The 18,451-nt window shown below is 39.1% G+C and overlaps 1 protein-coding gene and 1 pseudogene across 7 annotated transcripts in view; one reads left to right on the top strand and one right to left on the bottom strand.

Moving 5' to 3' along the window:
• The window catches only part of EVI5 (ecotropic viral integration site 5), a 228,958-nt gene that overhangs the window by 172,592 nt on the left and 37,915 nt on the right, over positions 1 to 18,451 (bottom strand). The window lies entirely within an intron of this gene.
• Positions 8,617 to 18,451, top strand: part of LOC133041166 (small ribosomal subunit protein mS38-like) — a 41,581-nt pseudogene continuing 31,746 nt past the window's right edge.

The following is an 18,451-nucleotide window of genomic DNA, read 5'->3' as shown; positions in this document are numbered from 1 at the left end:
CTTTCCATCTGCAAGATTCAACGAACTATATAACTGTATATAACTATATAACTGATATATGCTTCATAAATCATGCCAGTGTCTTAAGCAGATGTGCATACAAATCTGAAATTTTACACAAAAGGTAAATGATCAAAACACTACAAACTATTTTCTATGTAGACGTTCTCAGCTAACCTTGGTTTCATATAGCAATTTATACACATACAAATTAAAACATCAACATATATATATACACAAATAAAAAGGCCACCCAGACTATTTAGCAGATACTACTCTCTCCTCATAGGTTGCCCCAGTCTTGCCTTCTCACCTCATCAACAGATACATGACCTACCTCTAATTTTCATTTCCAATAACTTTTCTATTTTAGAACTTACTTCCCTTGGAATGGGATGAGGGAGTTCTTATTGTTGAGGCAAAAACCCCCAAGAAAGACAAGCATGATGAAGTAGGGGAATCAAGGAAAAGAAGTATGGAGCAGATCTTTAGGCTTCCAGGCAAACAAACAGTCCTCACCAATGAATAGACTTGCAACACAGTTTATTAGGGTAAAAGATCATATAGGAACCAAGTAATTTAGCCAGAACTTCCTCTGTACCAGGAAACGGCAAGAGCCATGGCAGTCAGCAAGACAGCCTCTTGTGGTTTGTTACCCTGTTGATCTCCCCTACATAGCTACAAATACAAATTCAATTGTGAGGACAGCACTAACTTGCATTCTCAAAGCACACTCTATTGTAAAACAGAAAACCTAACATGTAAAATTTACAGGAAAATGTTACCCTTTACTATTAATTTCAAATATAATTAACAACTTTTAAGAATTAATACTTACAACAAGGACCTACTGTATAGCAGCACAGTGAACTATATTCAATATCTTATAATAACCTATTATGGAAAAGAATCTAAAAAAGAATATATATATAACTGGATCACTTTTATATACACCTGAAATACTGTAAGTCAACTATACTTCAATTTTAAAATACATATGGAAATAATTTTTAAAGAAAGAAAGATTTACACTTCCCTTATATAAAAGTTCTCTACTCCAGCTAACTGTAGCAAAGGCAAAAGACATGTATTATTTGCTTTAATTTATTTTTAAAAATAAATTTATCATACCCCTTCTACATATTGTAGCAACAGGCTTCCATTTAAAGAGTTTGGAATAACCAAGAACACAATCCTGATATCCTTTCAACCTTGATGAAATGAAATTCAGTCTATAACTACTGAAGGCTCAACAACCCATCTTTAGCATTTTAAATTCTTAAGTCTAATTGGAGTATTAATTGCAGTTCCACTTTAATAAAGCTTAATACTCATGGTTGTAGAAATCCCACAGGACTGAGTTATTTCTCATATATCATCATGTCCTACTTTTTCTTTAACTCTACTTTTCCAAATCTCTACCCTGCCACCTCCAAACCTCTTTCCCTCATCTTATGTTAAACTGTGTCATGAAGACACAATAAATCTGACAATGCAATTAAGTCACAAAGTTCCTGTCTACCTCACAGAGGTGTTATGCATTTATTTTTAAACATGAACATACTTTGAAAAGATTAAAGCCATCACTAAAAAGGTTTACTAATCAGGCACAAAAGGCCACACAGCGTATGATTCCACTTACATAAAGGAAGCAAACCAAGAGAGAGAAAGTAGTTTAGTGACGTGGAGAGATTGGAGGAGGGGGTATGGAAAATGACTACTAATGGGTACAGTTCTTCCCAGAGTGATGAAAATGCTCTGGGATTGGATTGCACTGACAGTTACACGACTTATGAATACACTAGATGCCACTGAACACTTTAAAGGAGAGAATTCTATGGTATGTGAATTATACCTCAATTTTAAAAGGGCTTAGTCGATCTGAAAAGTTTTACATAATGTTTAATTCCAACTATATAACATTCTGGAAAAGACAAAACTGTGGAGACAATAAAAAGATCAGGAGTTGGGCAAGGGAAGGGACAAACAGGCAGAGAACAGAGGACTTTCATGGCAGTGAAAATACTCCGGTTGTTTGCTCAGTTGCTAAGTCATGTCTGACTCTTTGAGACCCCATGGACTGTAGCCCACCAGGCTCTTCTGTCCATGGAATTCTCCAGGCAAGAATACTAGAGTGGGTTGCCATGTTCTCCTCCAGGGTATCTTCCCAACTCAGAGATCAAACTTGCATCTCCTGTGTCTCCTGTAACAGCAGGCGGGTTCTTTACCACAGAGTCACCTGGGATGCCCAGAAACGAGTATGATGATTCCTCAAAAAAGTGAACATGGAATTATTATATAATACAGCAATTTCACTTCTGGGAATGTACCCAAAAGGATTCAAAGCAGGAACTAAATGAGATTTTTATACACCCAAGTTCATAGCAGCATTATTCACAATATTCAAATGGCAGAAGCAACTCAAATGATCATTAATGGAGGAATGGATTTTTTAAATGGCAATGAATTATTATTCAGCCTTAAAAAAAATTCTGACATATGCTACATGAATGAACCCTGAAGATATTATTTCAAGTGAAATAGTTGTATCACTCAGTCATGTCCGACTCTTTGCAACCCCATGGACTGCAGCCTACCAGAATCCTCCATCTATGGGATTTTCCAGGCAAGAGTAGTGGAATGGGTTGCCATTTCCTTCTCTAGGGGATCCTCCCGACCCAGGAATTGAACCCAGGTTTCCCGCACTGTGGGCAGACGCTTTACCGTCTGAGCCACCAAGTGAAATAAGCAAGTCACGAAATGACAAATATTCTATGATTCCACTTACAGAGGTACCTAAGAGCAGTCAGATTCATAGAGACGGAATGCAGAATGGTGGCTGCCAGGGAAGTGGGGAATGGGAAGTTTAATGGGTTCTCTAGAGGTGGATAGAGATGATGGTTGCATAACAAAGTGAATGTACTTAAAGCCATTGAGCTGTACACTTTAAAAATGCTTAAAATGGTAAACTTTTGTTATGTACAGCTGGCCCCTGAACAATGCGGGTTTGTACTGTGTGTGTCTATGCGTTACTTGCTTAGTCGTGTCTGACTCTGCAACCCAAGGACTCTGGCCCACCAGGTTCTTCTGTCCATGAAATTCTCCAGGCAAGAATACTGGAGTGGGTTGCCATTTCCTTCTCTAGGGAATCTTCCCGACTCAGGGATTAAACTCCAGTCTCCTACATGCAGGCAGATACTTTACCATCTGAGCCACCAGGGAGTGGGTCCACTTAAACGCATGTCTTTTGCGCAAGTATGTACTACCCAGTACTGCAAGATCTGTGGTTGTCTAAATCCAAGGATGCAGAACCATGAATACAGAGGTAGAACGGTAGTCATACATGGATTTTCAACTGAATGAGGGTCAGTGCCCTTAACTACCATCTTGTTCAAGGGTCAGCAGTTTATCACAATTAAACAAAAAGAAGAAATTTACAACTTTCATTCCTTTTATTAGTAATTTGTGTCTTTCTCTCTTTTGGTCTTTGTTAGCCTGGCTAGAAGTTTATCAATCTTTTCAAAGAAGCAACTTTAATTAATAGTTTTGTTGCTTTTTCTCTCTTCCTGTTTTCAGTTTTACTTACTCATGCTCTAACTTTAATTTCTTTTCTTCCACTTGCTTAAGGTTTATATCCCTTTTTTTCTCTGGTTCTCTAAGCTGGAAGATTAGAATACTCATTTTGCATCTCTCTTCTGTTTCAAAATACATTCAAATGCTCTAAACTAACCTCTAATACTGCTTCTGCTACTTTTCATTTTGCTTTAGTTCAAAATATTTAAAAATTTTCTTTGGACATTTTTTTTGGATCCATGTGTTATTTAGAAGTGTGTTTTTTAATCTCTAAATATTTTCATTTTCCAGCTATCTTTCTATTATTTCTAACTTAATTCCATTGTGGTCTGACAGCACATGTTCAGGTGTGCTGAACCATATGACCCAGAATATAGTGCATCCTGATGACTGATACATGGAGGCCAGAAAAGAACGTATACTCGGTGGTTATCAGATAAACATCATTAAATATAGTTGACTGATGGTATTGTTCACCTGTATCCTTACTGACTTTCTACCTGCTGTATCTAAATTACTGAAAAACAGGTGCTGAAGACTCCAACCATAATGGTGAATGTGTCTATTTCTCCTCGACATTCTAACAGCTTTTGCCTCATGAACTACGCCTTTTTGGAGATTTGACCTCTTTGTCAATACATAATGTCTGGACACTTTCCTTCTCAAGTCTGCTTTGTCTGAAATTAACATAGCTACTCCAGCTTTTTATTGATTATTCAAAAAAGCAAATAATTTATACAATACATAGGTGGGTTTGAAGGCCATCTGGTTTCCAGTTTCTGACTGTTTTTCGTCTGGGGTACTTCCCTTACCTTCTTGGAAATACAATTTTGCATTTAAAAAGATTTTTGCATTTCTAGATGCTTTATTTAGGAAGAGATTTTCCAAGCTATGTGGTGAACCGTATTGCTTAAAGCAGTCCTATAGATTAGGTGACATTTTTTTTTATTATTCAATTTCTCAGAGACTGAACTGTATTACTGTACAGGTAGGAAATATATTACTATATTACTGTCAAGATAGAAGGTAAAGGAATGTACTTTCCAATCTTAACTGCCCATAAATCCTTTTTTCCACCATTATAGGCAAACATTTTGAGAAATGCTATTTCCAAACAGTATTCATTCTTTAAGGTGTTTGTAACTGTGTTCTTACTTTTCTCTCCATTTCTATGGTATTTTCATCCTTAGGATCAGTCCTCTGTAAATGCTGGTCCCACTTCCACCAATTCAACCAACCAAGGATAGAAAATACAGACGGGAAAAAAAAAAAATTCCAAAAAATTACAAAAAGCAAAAAACTGAATTTGCATTCATTGATAACTATATGTACACACAATTTACATTTTATTAGGTATTATAAGTTACCTAGATATGATTTAAAGTATTCAGAGATATGTGTAGGTTATATGCAAATACTGTGTCACTGATACTCAAATTTTGGTATTCACACGGTCCTGGAATTAATCCCCTGCAGACACTGAGAGACAACTGAATTGAATACTTTAGCATTTATTAGTAAAGTAATAACAGTTAATATTTACTAAACACTTAGTGCTTACACTCAGATACTTGGTATCGCATAATTTAACCGCCAACCCTGTGGTACCTGTGTCATATTATCTTTATATTGTTAGATTATTAACCATTTAGATGTTAAAGGTTCCTTAAGAAATAAAAATATTATTTCATATATTTTCATATTGTCACCAAAAAGAATGTAATAGGTCAACGAGACTACTCTTTTCATGAATTGTCTTAATGAGCAAGAACACAGCTATATGCACAGTAATCAAAACAGAGTGGTGCTGACAGAAAAACAGACACAAAGATCAATGGAACAGAAGAGAGGGCCCAGAAATGAACCCATACACCTATGATCAATTAATTCATGACAAAGCATACACAACCGAGAAAAGACAGTCTCTTCAACAGCGGTCCTGGGAAAACTGGACAGCTATGTGCCAGACAATGAGTTTAGAACATTCCTTCACACCATACACAAAAATAAACACAAAATGCTTTAAAGACTTAAATAGAAGACTTCAAACCATAAAATTTCTAGAAGAAACAAATGCAGAACACTTTCTGACATAAATCATAGCAATATTTTCTTGGGGCAGTCTCCTAAGGCAAAAGAAATAAAAGCAAAATTAAACAAAAGTCACTGAGAAAATAAAAAAGCCAACCTATGAAATGGGAGAAAATATTTGCAACTGTTGCAACCAAGAACAGGTTAATATCCAAAATACACAAGTAACTCATACAACTCCATGCCTGGCCACCAAAAACAAATCGAACCCAGTCAAAAAATGGGCCAAAAATCTGATTAGACATTTCTCCAAAGAAGTCATACAGATGGCTAACAAGCACATGATAAGCACATGATAAGATGATCAGCATCATTAATGACTAGGGAAATGTAATCAAAAACTCAATGAGACATATCATCAAAAACTCTACAAGCAGGGACTTCCCTGGCAGTCCAACAGTTAAGATTCCCCATGCAGCATGGCCAAAAAAATTTTTTTAATATTATTTAGATAATTGAGTTAATTTTTTTTTAAAGTCCACAAATAATAAATGCTAGAGAGGTTGTAGAGAAAAGGAAACCCTAGTACACTGTTGGTCAGAATGTAAATTGGTGCAATCACTTGGAAAGTAGTGTGGGGAGAGAGCAAATTGGCCAAGATGCCATGTTCAGGCTCTCCTGGCTGATGCAGTAGCTGTAGCAGCAGCCACAATATAACCATAGCGTAGCCCTGTCATAGCCATAACATAATCTCATATAACATAACCATGATGCCGCTCCAGTGTAACATCAGTGCAGCAGCAGCAGCCCCAGCTTTCATGGTAAAGCTCACACAGATGTACTGCACAAAGTAGCTCGTGACCAAATGAGTACCTCGTGATGCACATGCGCAGTCTACAAATGATTTCAGCTATTACATGGTCTGTTTACAAAACGTGGGGTGAGAAAGCCTGAACATGCCATCTTGGCCAATTTGCTGTCTCCCCACAGTCCCATCTCTTCAGGATCTTTCACCTTACATTCTATGTGCAGTGCATCTTTAGCGATATTCTCTTGGCGTGTAGCACTGACCCTTGGATTTACATCTTGCAACAGCAGTGGCTACAACAGCAGTTACATCCCCAATACGAGGCGGTTAAGTGACAGTGATGATGAACATGAGACTGAGGACAATGATGATGAAGGCTGTGAGACTGCAGCTCCTCACCTGGCAGCGAGGTCTGCTGTAGAGCAGAAACTGAAGCACGAGCAGCATGTGGCTCAGGGGGGCATCTTCAACCGCCCCAACGTGACTGTTCACAACGTTATCAAGCCACAGACTCAGGCGGAGTTGGTAGACCTGGGTACGCAGTTTCAGCAAAAGCAAGGGAAACCATGGCAACTTGGCTCCTGCAACTCTGAGACACAGGGGTGGGTGGTATCCTGAGTTCTGGGGACGAAATAGAATGGCGGGCATCTATAACCACTCACCCCCTCATTGAGACAAAGGTTTCATTCTGCCTAGCAGAATGCTAGGCAATTAATGCAAGGGGCACCTAAACAAATGCACACCCTCATGGAATGGATTAACACCATCATCTACACTGTGTGGTCAAATGCAGGAGAGCTCCCACATACTGTGAGTAAATGGCATACCTATGCCACGTTGACCCAAGTAAGTGAGAGAACTGGGCATGAAGCAGTCAATATTCAACCCAAATACCCAAGGCCCAAATGACGAGCGTTTTACTGGCAGCATTCGAGAAGCCATTTTGAACAATGCCCATCTACCTTTTTTGAACCCCTGACTGCTATCCTAGCACCCTATGTGGGGCACCCCATCTATGAGATGACCCTGATGGTGGCTAGTTTGGGAGAAAATTGAGGGGCGGCAGCAGGCCAAAGTGGATTAGACATGTAAATACCCTGAAGGGGGTCTGAGCTGGTAAAGGCCCCATCCTGGTGAAGAGAATGCAAGTGTGGGTTGATCTGCTGGCAGCAGGAGTTGACAGAAAAAACTGATAAATAGCCCAAAGCTCTGCTCCCAGAGCTATGGAGGTAGCTGAGACCAGAGCAGCAGTTTACCACATGTGGGAAGAACCCACAGCAAGAAATGGGCAGCTCAGCTAAAAGATTATACGGCACCCTAGGACATTCCTTTAGATGCTACCCTCTTCCGGCTCTAAATATGGCTCAGACCAGGGTGTCCTCCTGAAGAACCCAAGCAAGGACAGGCGGCCCCATGTAGAACTTGCAAGTCACTGGTCACTAGCTAATGTGCAGAGAGTAATGGCCCTGGTTGACACTGGTGCTGAATGCAGCCTTGTTTATGGCAAGCCAGAGTAGTTTCCTGGTTCTAATGCATACACTGACGGTGATGCGGCCAAATCATACAGATTTAGGCTGTAGAGACTTAGGCTGTGTTCTAGATTTAGAACACTGCACTGTAAAAGGCTGTGTCGTATGATGTGCTACTACCCACTGATTCTCTTGAAGATTTAGAAGAGTGTGAGAGCATTTGGAATCATGTAGGGTGGCCTGGGAATGCCTCAACCTTGAAGGGGTGGGCCCCGGCGTCTGTAGGGGGTTTTGTGAGTCCTTAATAATAAACCTGGCAGGGGTGCAGCTTCCCCTGTGGAGGCTCTCCTGCAATCTCACAAGGACAGATGGTGGACCGGACTTGGCCATGGAAGATAAAGGCACTCCACACATGGAGGGTGGCTCTTCTAGCCCCATGAGGGCAAGGACTGGAACATAAGTTCCAGGTGATACCTGGCATTGGGTTTTGCTATGTATTGGGGATGTAACTGCTGTTGTAGCCACTGCTGTTGCAAGACATAAATCCAAGGGTCAGTGCTACACGCCAAGGGAATATCGCTAAAGATGCACTGCACATAGAATGTAAGGTGAAAGATCCTGAAGAGGTGGGAATGTGGGGAGACAGCAAATTGGCCAAGATGGCATGTTCAGGCTTTCTCACCCCACGTTTTGTAAACAGACCATGTAATAGCTGAAATCATTTGTAGACTGCGCATGTGCATCACGAGGTACTCATTTGGTCACGAGCTACTTTGTGCAGTACATCTGTGTGAGCTCTACCATGAAAGCCGGGGCTGCTGCTGCTGCACTGATGTTACCCTGGAGCGGCATCATGGTTATGTTATATGAGATTATGTTATGGCTATGACAGGGCTACGCTATGGTTATATTGTGGCTGCTGCTACAGCTACTGCATCAGCCAGGAGAGAAACTGTATTATGGCTGCTGTGGTAGCTAGGAGAGAATAAATGTGTCTGCAGTTCCTACAGTCTCCTTTCAGCCTCTTAGCTCAAGCCTTGCCTATCCTGGGTTCAGCAAACAGTGCAAATAGTGTGAACAGCACGACAATAGGCATAATGAACAGGATCAGTGATACAAGTCAGTTCAGTTCAGTTCAGTTGCTCAGTCACGTCTGACTCTTTGCAATCCCAGGGACTGCAGCATTCCAGGATTCCCTGTCCATCACCAACTCACGGACTTGCTCAAACTCATGTCCATTGAGTGAGTTGATGCCATCCAACCGTCTCATCCTCTGTCATCTCCTTCTCCTCCTGCCTTCAATCTTTCCCACCATCAGGGTCTTTTCTAATGAGTCGGCTCTTGTGAGTTGACTCTAATGAGTCACATCAGGTGGTCAAAGTATTGGAGCTTCAGCATCAGTCCTTCCAATGAATATTCAGGACTGATTTCTTTTAGGATTGACTGGTTTGATCTCCTTCCAGTCCAAGGGACTCTCAAGAGTCTTCTCCAACACCACAGTTCAAAAGCAGCAATTCTTCAGCACTCAGCTTTCTTTATGGTCCAACTCTCACATCCATACATGACTACTGGAAAAACCACAGCTTTGATTATGCTGGCATAGTAATGTCTCTGTATTACTCTGTTGGCAAAGTAATATCTCTGCTTTTTAATATGCTGTCTAGGTTAGTCATAGCTTTTCTTCCAAGGAGCAAGTGTCTTTTAATTTCATGGCTGCAGTCAACATGTGCAGTGATTTTGGAGCCCAAGAAAACAGTTTGTCACTGTTTCCACTATTTCCCCATCTATTTGCCATGAAGCGATGGGACTGGATACCAAGGTCTTATTTTTTTGAATGTTTGAGTTGTTGAATGTTGAACTACCATATCATCCAGCAATTCCACTCCTGGGTATATACTGAGTTGGCCAAAAAGTTCATTTGGGTTTTTCTATAAGATGTTATGGAAAAACCTGACTCAAATTTTTTTGCCAACTCAGTATCTTGAAAAAACAAAACCGCATAATTCAAAAAGATACATCAATCCAGGGTTCATAGCAGCACCATTTACAACAGATGGAAGCAACCCAAGTGCCCATCAACAGATGACTGGATTAAGAAGATGTGTGTGGGTGTGGGGCAGAAAGGGGTGTGGTAAATGGACTATTACTCAGGATTAAAAACAAATGAAATACTGCCTTTTGCAGCAACGTGGATGGACATACAGAATATTATGCTTAATGAAATCAGTCAGAGAAGGACAAATGCTATATTCACCCTTTATACGTGGAATCTAAAAAATAATACAAATGAATATATTTGCAAAACAGAAACAGACTCACAGATATAGAAAACAAATTTGTAGTCACCAAAAGGGAGAAAGGAGGACAAATTAAGGGTACCAGATTAACATTCAATATACAAACTATCAATACTACATATAAAATAGATAAGCAACAAGAATATACTGTATAGCACAGGTAACTATACCTATTATCTTGTAATAACCTATAATGGAGTATAATCTGCAAAAATATTGAATCACTATGCTGTACATGTAAAATAATATATATATATAGTAAATCAACTACACTTCAAAAACAAAAAAGAAACAAAACTATGTGAATAGTAGGCACTCAAAATTAATGTTCCCTTAATAAATTTTTATTAACATTACATTTCAATGAATCTAAGTCCCATTCCAACTTCTTTTTGCAGTGATATACACTGACAATCTTTTATGTTTTGTACTCATTCACCAAAAAATGTTAACAGATGAACTAGGCTGATGACTATTAAAATAGCCCCTCCTGTTAAGTTTCCATTGGATATAATAACATAAATGTGTAGATGGGCAAAACCACTGCCAAATACAAATGGAGAGAAAAAAGCTATCTTACAACACTGTAGCAGATTGTATTTTTTAAAGATGTCCTGTATTAGTTTTCTAGAGCTTCCTTAACAAAGTACCACAAACTGGGTGGCTTAGAGCAACAGAAATTTGTTGTCTCATTGTTCTAAAGGCTAAAAATTCAAAATCTAGGCATCAGCAAGGTTATTCTCCCTCTAAAATCTACAGGGAGAACCCTTCCATGTCCCTTCCTAGCTTCTGGTGGTGGTTTGGCAACAATTCCTGTCATTTCCTGGCTTGTAGTTGCAGCACTTCAAGCACTTCAATCTTAGCCTCCAATATTCTAAGGCATTCTCCCCTAATTATATATGCAACAAACCTATTTCCAAATAAGACTGCATTCTGAGTTAATGGGGCTTATGGCTTCAACATATCCATTGGGGTGGAGGCGGAGGAGGGAGAGGCACAATTCAATCCATAAGATGGCCACACTGCTTCCCTCGTACCTTCCCATTGAGTGGGAGAGTCTCTGTCTTGTGCTCTTTAACCTGAGCAGACCTGTCTGACTACCTCAACAGTAGTGTACACTGAACATCGTTACTGAGGCTCACTCTTGGAACCCAGGCACCATGCTGTTAAGAAGCCTAAGCTATAGCCCACACAGAGACCTGGAAAGGCCAAGTGGAGGTATGTATTCTGGCTAACAGCCTCTCTGAGGTCCCATCATCAACCACCAGACATGAGTGTAGATATACTGTCAAATAACTCAAGGCCTTAGATGAAAGGTCTCCATTTCTCAGCTTCAAAAGCATTATGAAGCAGAGACAAGCTCTCCTCATAAAGCTCTGTCTAAATTTCTGATTCAAAGAATCTACAGATATACTAAGATGATTATTTTAAGTCACTAAGTTTTATGGTGGTTTGAGACACAGCTATAAATCACAAAATAAAATTAAAATATTTAACAAAACTTAAAATAAAGCCAGGACATTGCATTAGTAGAGACATCATACTGCACTTGTTTTTGCTTTTGAGAGGATGGAGGACACATGTAATTGAGAAAAAACAAATTAGTATACTAGGAAAATACAAGTAAATAGCAGAACCAGAAAATAACATTAATGCTCCAAAGGCCTAAAAGAACAGCATTTAATTAAAGTTAGAAAATGTATCACTTGACTTGCAGCTCAGAGTCAAATGCTTTTAAATCATGGTATTATTTTTTCACTGCTATTAAAATAGCATTTTGATCGTATGTTAAAGCAATGCCAAGAAGTAAGATATTCAAGGAAGCCTTTTGTTTAACAAGTAGGCTATTCTCTCGAAATAGGAATCTTGTTTTTTTGAATAATACAGGATATAATTAAGTTGAAGATATAGTTATAAATATTTATATTTTAACTAAGATAAGTGACTAAAATAGAAACCTACTCTATTTTATGGAAAGAAATCTTTCAGTAAAAATATCCAAAAAAGCTTAGTTCAATGGTATAAGCAGTTTTAATTAAATTTACATTTTAAAAAATAGGTCACAGCTAAAAACAGAATGAACTAGCTATAGTCTACAACATAAATTAATCTTGAAAACATTATACTAAGTTAAAGAAACCCACCACAAAATAACACATATAATGATTCCATTTACAAGAGATGTCTAGAATAGGCATTGCTGCTGCTGCTGCTGCTAAGTCTCTTCCAACTCTGTGTCCAACTCTGTGCGACCCCATAGACGGCAGCCCACCTTGCTCCCCCGTCCCTGGGATTCTCTAGGCAAGAACATTGGAGTGGGTTGCCATTTCCTTCTCCAATGCATGAAAGTGAAAAGTGAAAGTTAAGTCGCTCAGTCATGTCTGACTCTTCACAACCCCATGGACTGCAGCCCACAAGGCTCTTCCGTCCATGGGATTTTCCAGGAAAGAATACTAGAGTGGGTCACCATTGCCTTAGACAAAAAGCTGATTAATGATTAAGTAGGACTGGTGAGGATGTAGGGACAGGACATGATGGCTAAAGGGCACTAGGTTTCTTTCTGCAGTGATGAAAATGTTCTAAAATTGTCTATGATGATGGTTGCACATGCCTGTGAATACACTAAAAACCATTAAATTATATATTTTAAATGGGTGAATTGTATAGGATGTGAATTATGTCTGAAAAAGAAGTTATTTTAAAAATTCAGGTCAGGACTTCCTTGATGATCCAGTGGTTAAGAATCCACTTTCCAATGCAGGGGACACGGGTTCAATCCCTGGTCCGAGAAGATTCCACATGTCATAGAGTAATTAAGTCCGTGTGCCACAACTACTAAGCTCGCACCTTCTGGACCCCGTGATCCTCAACAAGAGAAGCCACTACAATGAGAAACCTATGCATCACAACTAGAGAGTATCCTCCCCTCACCACAACTAAAGCCAGTGTGTAGCAATGAAGAGCCAGTATACTCAAACAAACAGAATAAAATTTAAAAATTTTCAAGTTCAGGTCAGGGAATTCCAGGTGGTCCAGCAGTTAGAACTCAGTGCCTCACTGCCAAGGGCCCAGATTCAATCCCTGGTTCAGGAGTTAAGATTCCACAAGCCTTGCAGCACAGCCACAAAAAAAAAAAAAAAAAATTTCCAGGTCAGTACTATTAATATTGGATATATTTTCTTCCATACTTTATGTATTTTAAATAAAATTAGCATTATATTGTATACAAAACAACATAAAATTTAGGTTAGAACAAATTTCTCCATAAAATAACAAAGACCAGTTTATGATGCAGACAATGCTTGACAACTCTCCTCACCTCTAATCAAATCTCCTATCTTAAAAAAAAAAAAAAAGACTTCCCACGTGGTCCAGTGGCTAAGACTCTGTGCTCCCAATGCAGGGGGCCCAGGTTCTATCCCTGCTCAGAGAACTAGATCTCATATGCCACAACTAAGACCTGGTGCAGCCAAATATATAAATATTAAAAAAAAAAAAACCTATTTTCATGTCTTTCCACAACTTTCCTCACCATCTGGTGTTTTAGACATTCTCAATCAAACAGCCTTACCTTAATGAAGCAGAAGTGATCAAATAATTAAATTCTTCATTTATTTCGCTACTCAACTCAAAACATCTTTTTCTTTTACTTCAGAGCAAGGTATCCCTTCTATTTGCCAACACATCCTATCATTTTTAACTTTTATGAAGGCTGAGTAATCTTAAGTTCTCAACAAGGTTTTTCTCAGTTTCATCTGCTACTTGACTTCCACAAAAGAAGAAACTGTATCTTGAATATCTCTATATCCCTAGTACCAAAGACTGTGTCTACCATAAAGCAGATATTCAACAAATGTCTATGCAATAAAGAGTAAGTTACATATAAAATAAATGGGAGAGTAATAACCAGTAAATGCAATAAGTATTCACTTAGCCAAATCATGCTGACATCAAGACAGCTAGGGGAAAACTCCCTCCCTATTTAGAGCACATGAAAGCATTAAAAAATAAAGCAGTTTGCTAAGTACTCAAATGATCATTAAAAATGCAGATCCCATCTTATCATATGCAATATACATCCTGCTAAAACTGGGCCCCACAACCTCAAATTTCCAAATGTCCATACTAACTCATGTTCACATAACCACTCTTAAAATCTCTTTAATTAAAAATGCTCAATCAAACCACCAAAGTAGACACAGATGGAAAAAAGCTCACAATTTACAATGCACATAGGAAACAAAGCTCAAAGAACAAATGAAGACTTCTCTAGCAGTCCAGTAGTTAAGACTTCACACTTCAACTGGGGAAAAGATCCCTGACAGGGAACTAAGATCTCGCAGTGGCCAAAAATAATAATATTAATAATAATGACATTAAATAAACACAGAATTAGATCAAGAAGCACTTTGACTACTAGAGTTACCAAATATAGACTATAAATTAAGTACATCTAAAATGCTGAAAGCAATAAAAGAGAGTATCTTAAATGAGCAAGGAAAAAACCAGGAATGAGAAGGATGGGGGAGAGAGACAGTTAAACAGGTTATAACCACCCATAAAGAGGAAATCAGTGAACTAGAAGAACTGAAGATATTAACTCATAAAGCAGCACAAAGATACAAAGCAATCCTCTGGAGATTTATCTTGATAAAGGACCAAAAACAAAATGGTAGTTAGTTTCCCATTGTCATTTTTCATATAAAATGATTAAATAACACATGAAGAAAAATACGAATCAAGAATCAACACCAGGGGACTTGCCTGGCAGTCCAGTAGTTAAGACTCTGTACTTCCAATGCAGGGGGCAGGGTTCAATCCCTGGTCAGAATCTAAAATCCTACATGCCATGGAGCCAAAAACTTTAAAAAAATAAATAAATAAAAAGAATCAACACCAAAACAACCTCAGAGGTAAAGCATGCTGAAAACCACCATCACTATAATCATACCACCCCTTACACCTCTCCTATAAGACAGAAGTCTGGACATTTTTTAAGGCCACTTTGAAAACTTCAGGAACATATAAACAAAATTTTGCAAATAGCTTTCGAAGGTTCACATAATACGCAGACACACGAATAAGAAAACCAGGCTTTCCTTCACCTAATGTCTGATTCATCACTGTTACTTCCCCTTATTCACAATATGTTTATCAGCTATATGAGGCCTACGACCAAAAAGAAAGTTTTAAATAATTTATCTACTGACCTCTCACTATGAAACAGGACAATTTAGTTCTCTTCCCCATCACCCACACCATCCATGCCTTGCTTACCATAACATGCACACATCTCTTACATTTCACCACTCCTATCTAATTAAAACATACTTTTGGTCAATCAAGATTCAGTACATACATTAACATGGCTATGTAACTTAAGTCACAGCGGTTCTATAACTGGCTGTGTTTACTTTTACTCCCTTCCCCCAACATTTTACATTGTTGTTGTTGTTATTCAGGTCCTCTGTCTTCCACTATCGCCCGAAGTGTGCTCAAATTTATGCCCACTGAGTCAGTGATGCTGTCAAACCATTTAACCAAAGCCCCCTTCTTTGGCCTTCCATCTTGCCCAGCAACAGAGTCTTTTCCAATGAATCAGCTCTTCACATCAGGTGGCCGAAGTATTGGAGCTTCACTTCAGCATCAGTTCTTCCAATGAATACTCAGGGTTGATCTCATTTAGGACTGACTGGTTTAAACTCCTTCCTTGTTGCCCAAGGGACTCTCAAGAGTCTTCAATACCACAGTTTAAAAGCATCAATTCTTCAGCACTCAGTCCTCTTTATGATCCATGATCCAACTCTCACATCCATACATGACTACTGAAAAGTCATAGATTTGAGTATATGGATCTTTGTCAGCAAAGTGATATCTCTGGTTTTTAATACACTGCCTAGGTTTGACACAGCTTTCCTTCCAAGAAGCAAGAGTCTTTTAATTTCATGGCTGCAGTCACTGTCCACAGTGATTTTGGAGCCCAAAAAAGTAAAATCTGTCATTCAATTCAGTTTAGTTCAGTTGTGTACAACTCTTTGCAACCCCATGGGCCGCAGCATGCCAGGATTCCGTGTCCATCACCAACTCCCAGAGCTTACTCAAACTCATGTCCATTGAGTCAGTGATACCATAACCATCTCATCCTTGGTCATCCCCTTCTCCTCCCACCTTCAATCTTTCCCAGCATTAGGTTCTTTTCAAAGGAGTCAGTTCTTCACATCAGGTGGCCAAAGTACTAGAGTTGCAGGTTCTGCATCAGTCCTTCCAATGAATATTCAGGACTGATTTCCTTTAGGATGGACTGGCTGGATCTCCTTGCAGTCCAAGGGACTCTCAGAGTCTTTTCCAACACCACAGTTCAAAGGCATCAATTCTTTGGCGCTCAGCTTTCTTTATAATACAACTCTCACATCCATGCATGACTACTGGAAAAACCATAGCTTTGACTAGATGGACCTCTGATGGCAAAGTAATGTCTCTGCTTTTTAATATGCTATCTAGGTTGATCATAACTTTTCTTCCAAGGAGCAAGTATCTTTTCATTTCCTGGCAGCAGTCACCATCTGCAATGATTTTGGAGCCCCTCCAAAAATAAAGTCTGACACTGTTTCCACTGTTTCCCTATCTATTTGACATGAGGTGATGGGACCAGATGCCATGATCTTAGTTTTCTGAATGTTGAGTTTTAAGCCAACTTTTTCACTCTCCTCTTTCACTTTCATCAAGAGGCTCTTTAGTTCTTCACTTTCTGCCATAAGGGTGGTATTATCTGCATATCTGAGGTTATTGATATTTCTCCCACCAATCTTGATTCCAGCTTGTGCTTCATCTAGCCCAGCATTTCTCATGATGTACTCTGCATATAAGTTAAATAAGCAATGTGACAACATACAGCTTTGACGTACTCCTTCCCCTATCTGGAACGAGTCTGTTGTTCCACGTTCAGTTCTAACTATTGCTTCTTGACCTGCATACATATTTCTCAGGAGGCAGGTCAGGTGGTCTGGTATTCCAATCTCTTGAAGAATTTTCCACAGTCTGTTGTGATGCACACAGTCAAAGGTTTTGGCATACTCACTGAAGCAGAAATAGATGTTTTCTGGAATTCTCTTGCTTTTTTTGATGATCCAGCGGATGTTGGCAATTTGATCTCTGGTTCCTCTGCCTTTGCTAAATCCAGCTTGAACATCTGGAAGTTCATGGTTCACGTACTATTGAAGCCTGGCTTGGAGAACTTTGAGCATTACTTCGCTAACATGTGACATGAGTGCAACTGTGTGGTAGTTTGAGCATTCTCTGGCATTGCCTTTCTTTGAAATTGGAATGAAAACTGACCTTTTCCAGCCTGTGGCCACTGCTGAGTTGTCCAATTTTGCTGGCATATTGAGTGCAGTACTTTCATAGCATCATCTTTTAGGATTTGAAATAGCTCAACGGGAATTTCATCACCTCCACTAGCTTTGTTCATAGCGATGCTTCCCAAGGCCCACTTGACTTCACATTCCAGAATATCTACCTCTAGGTGAGTGATGACATCATCATATTATCTGGGTCATGAAGATCTTTTTTGTATAGTTCTTCTGTGTATTCTTCCACCTTTTCTTAATATCTTCTGCTTCTGTTAGGTCCATACCATTTTTGTCCTTTATTGTGCCCATCTTTGCATGAAAAGTTCCCTTGGTATCTCCAGTCTTTCCCATTCTATTGTCTTCCTCTAATTCTTTGCGTTGCTCATTGAAGAAGGCTTTCTTATCTCTCCTTGCTATTCTTTGGAACTCTACATTTAGTTGGGAATCTCTCTCCCTTTCTCCTTTGCCTTTCCCTTCTCTCCTTTTCTCAGCTATTGGTAAGGACTCCTCAGACAACCACTTTGCCTTCTTGCATTTTTTCCCCCCTTTGGGGTGGTTTTGGTCACTGTTTGCTATACAATGTTATGAACCTCCGTCCATAGTTCTTCAGGCATTCTGTCTACCAAATCTAATCCCTTAAATCTATTTGTCACTTCTACCGTATAATCATAAGAGATTTGATTTAGGTCATATCTGAACGGTCAAGTGGTTTTCTCTACTTTCTTCCATTTAAGCCCAAATTTTGCAATAGGGAGCTCATGATCTGAGCCAGTCAGCTCCAGGTCTTGTTTTTGCTGACTGTATAGAGCTTCTCCACCTCTGGCTGCAAACATAATCAATCTGATTTTGGTACTGACCATCTGGTGATGTCCATGTATATAGTCATCTCTTGGGTTGTTGGAAAAGGGTGTTTGTTATGATCAG

Source organism: Dama dama, chromosome 20 (assembly GCF_033118175.1).
Source record: "Dama dama isolate Ldn47 chromosome 20, ASM3311817v1, whole genome shotgun sequence".
NCBI lineage: Eukaryota > Metazoa > Chordata > Mammalia > Artiodactyla > Cervidae > Dama > Dama dama.
This window is presented reverse-complemented; position numbering and strand designations above follow the sequence as displayed.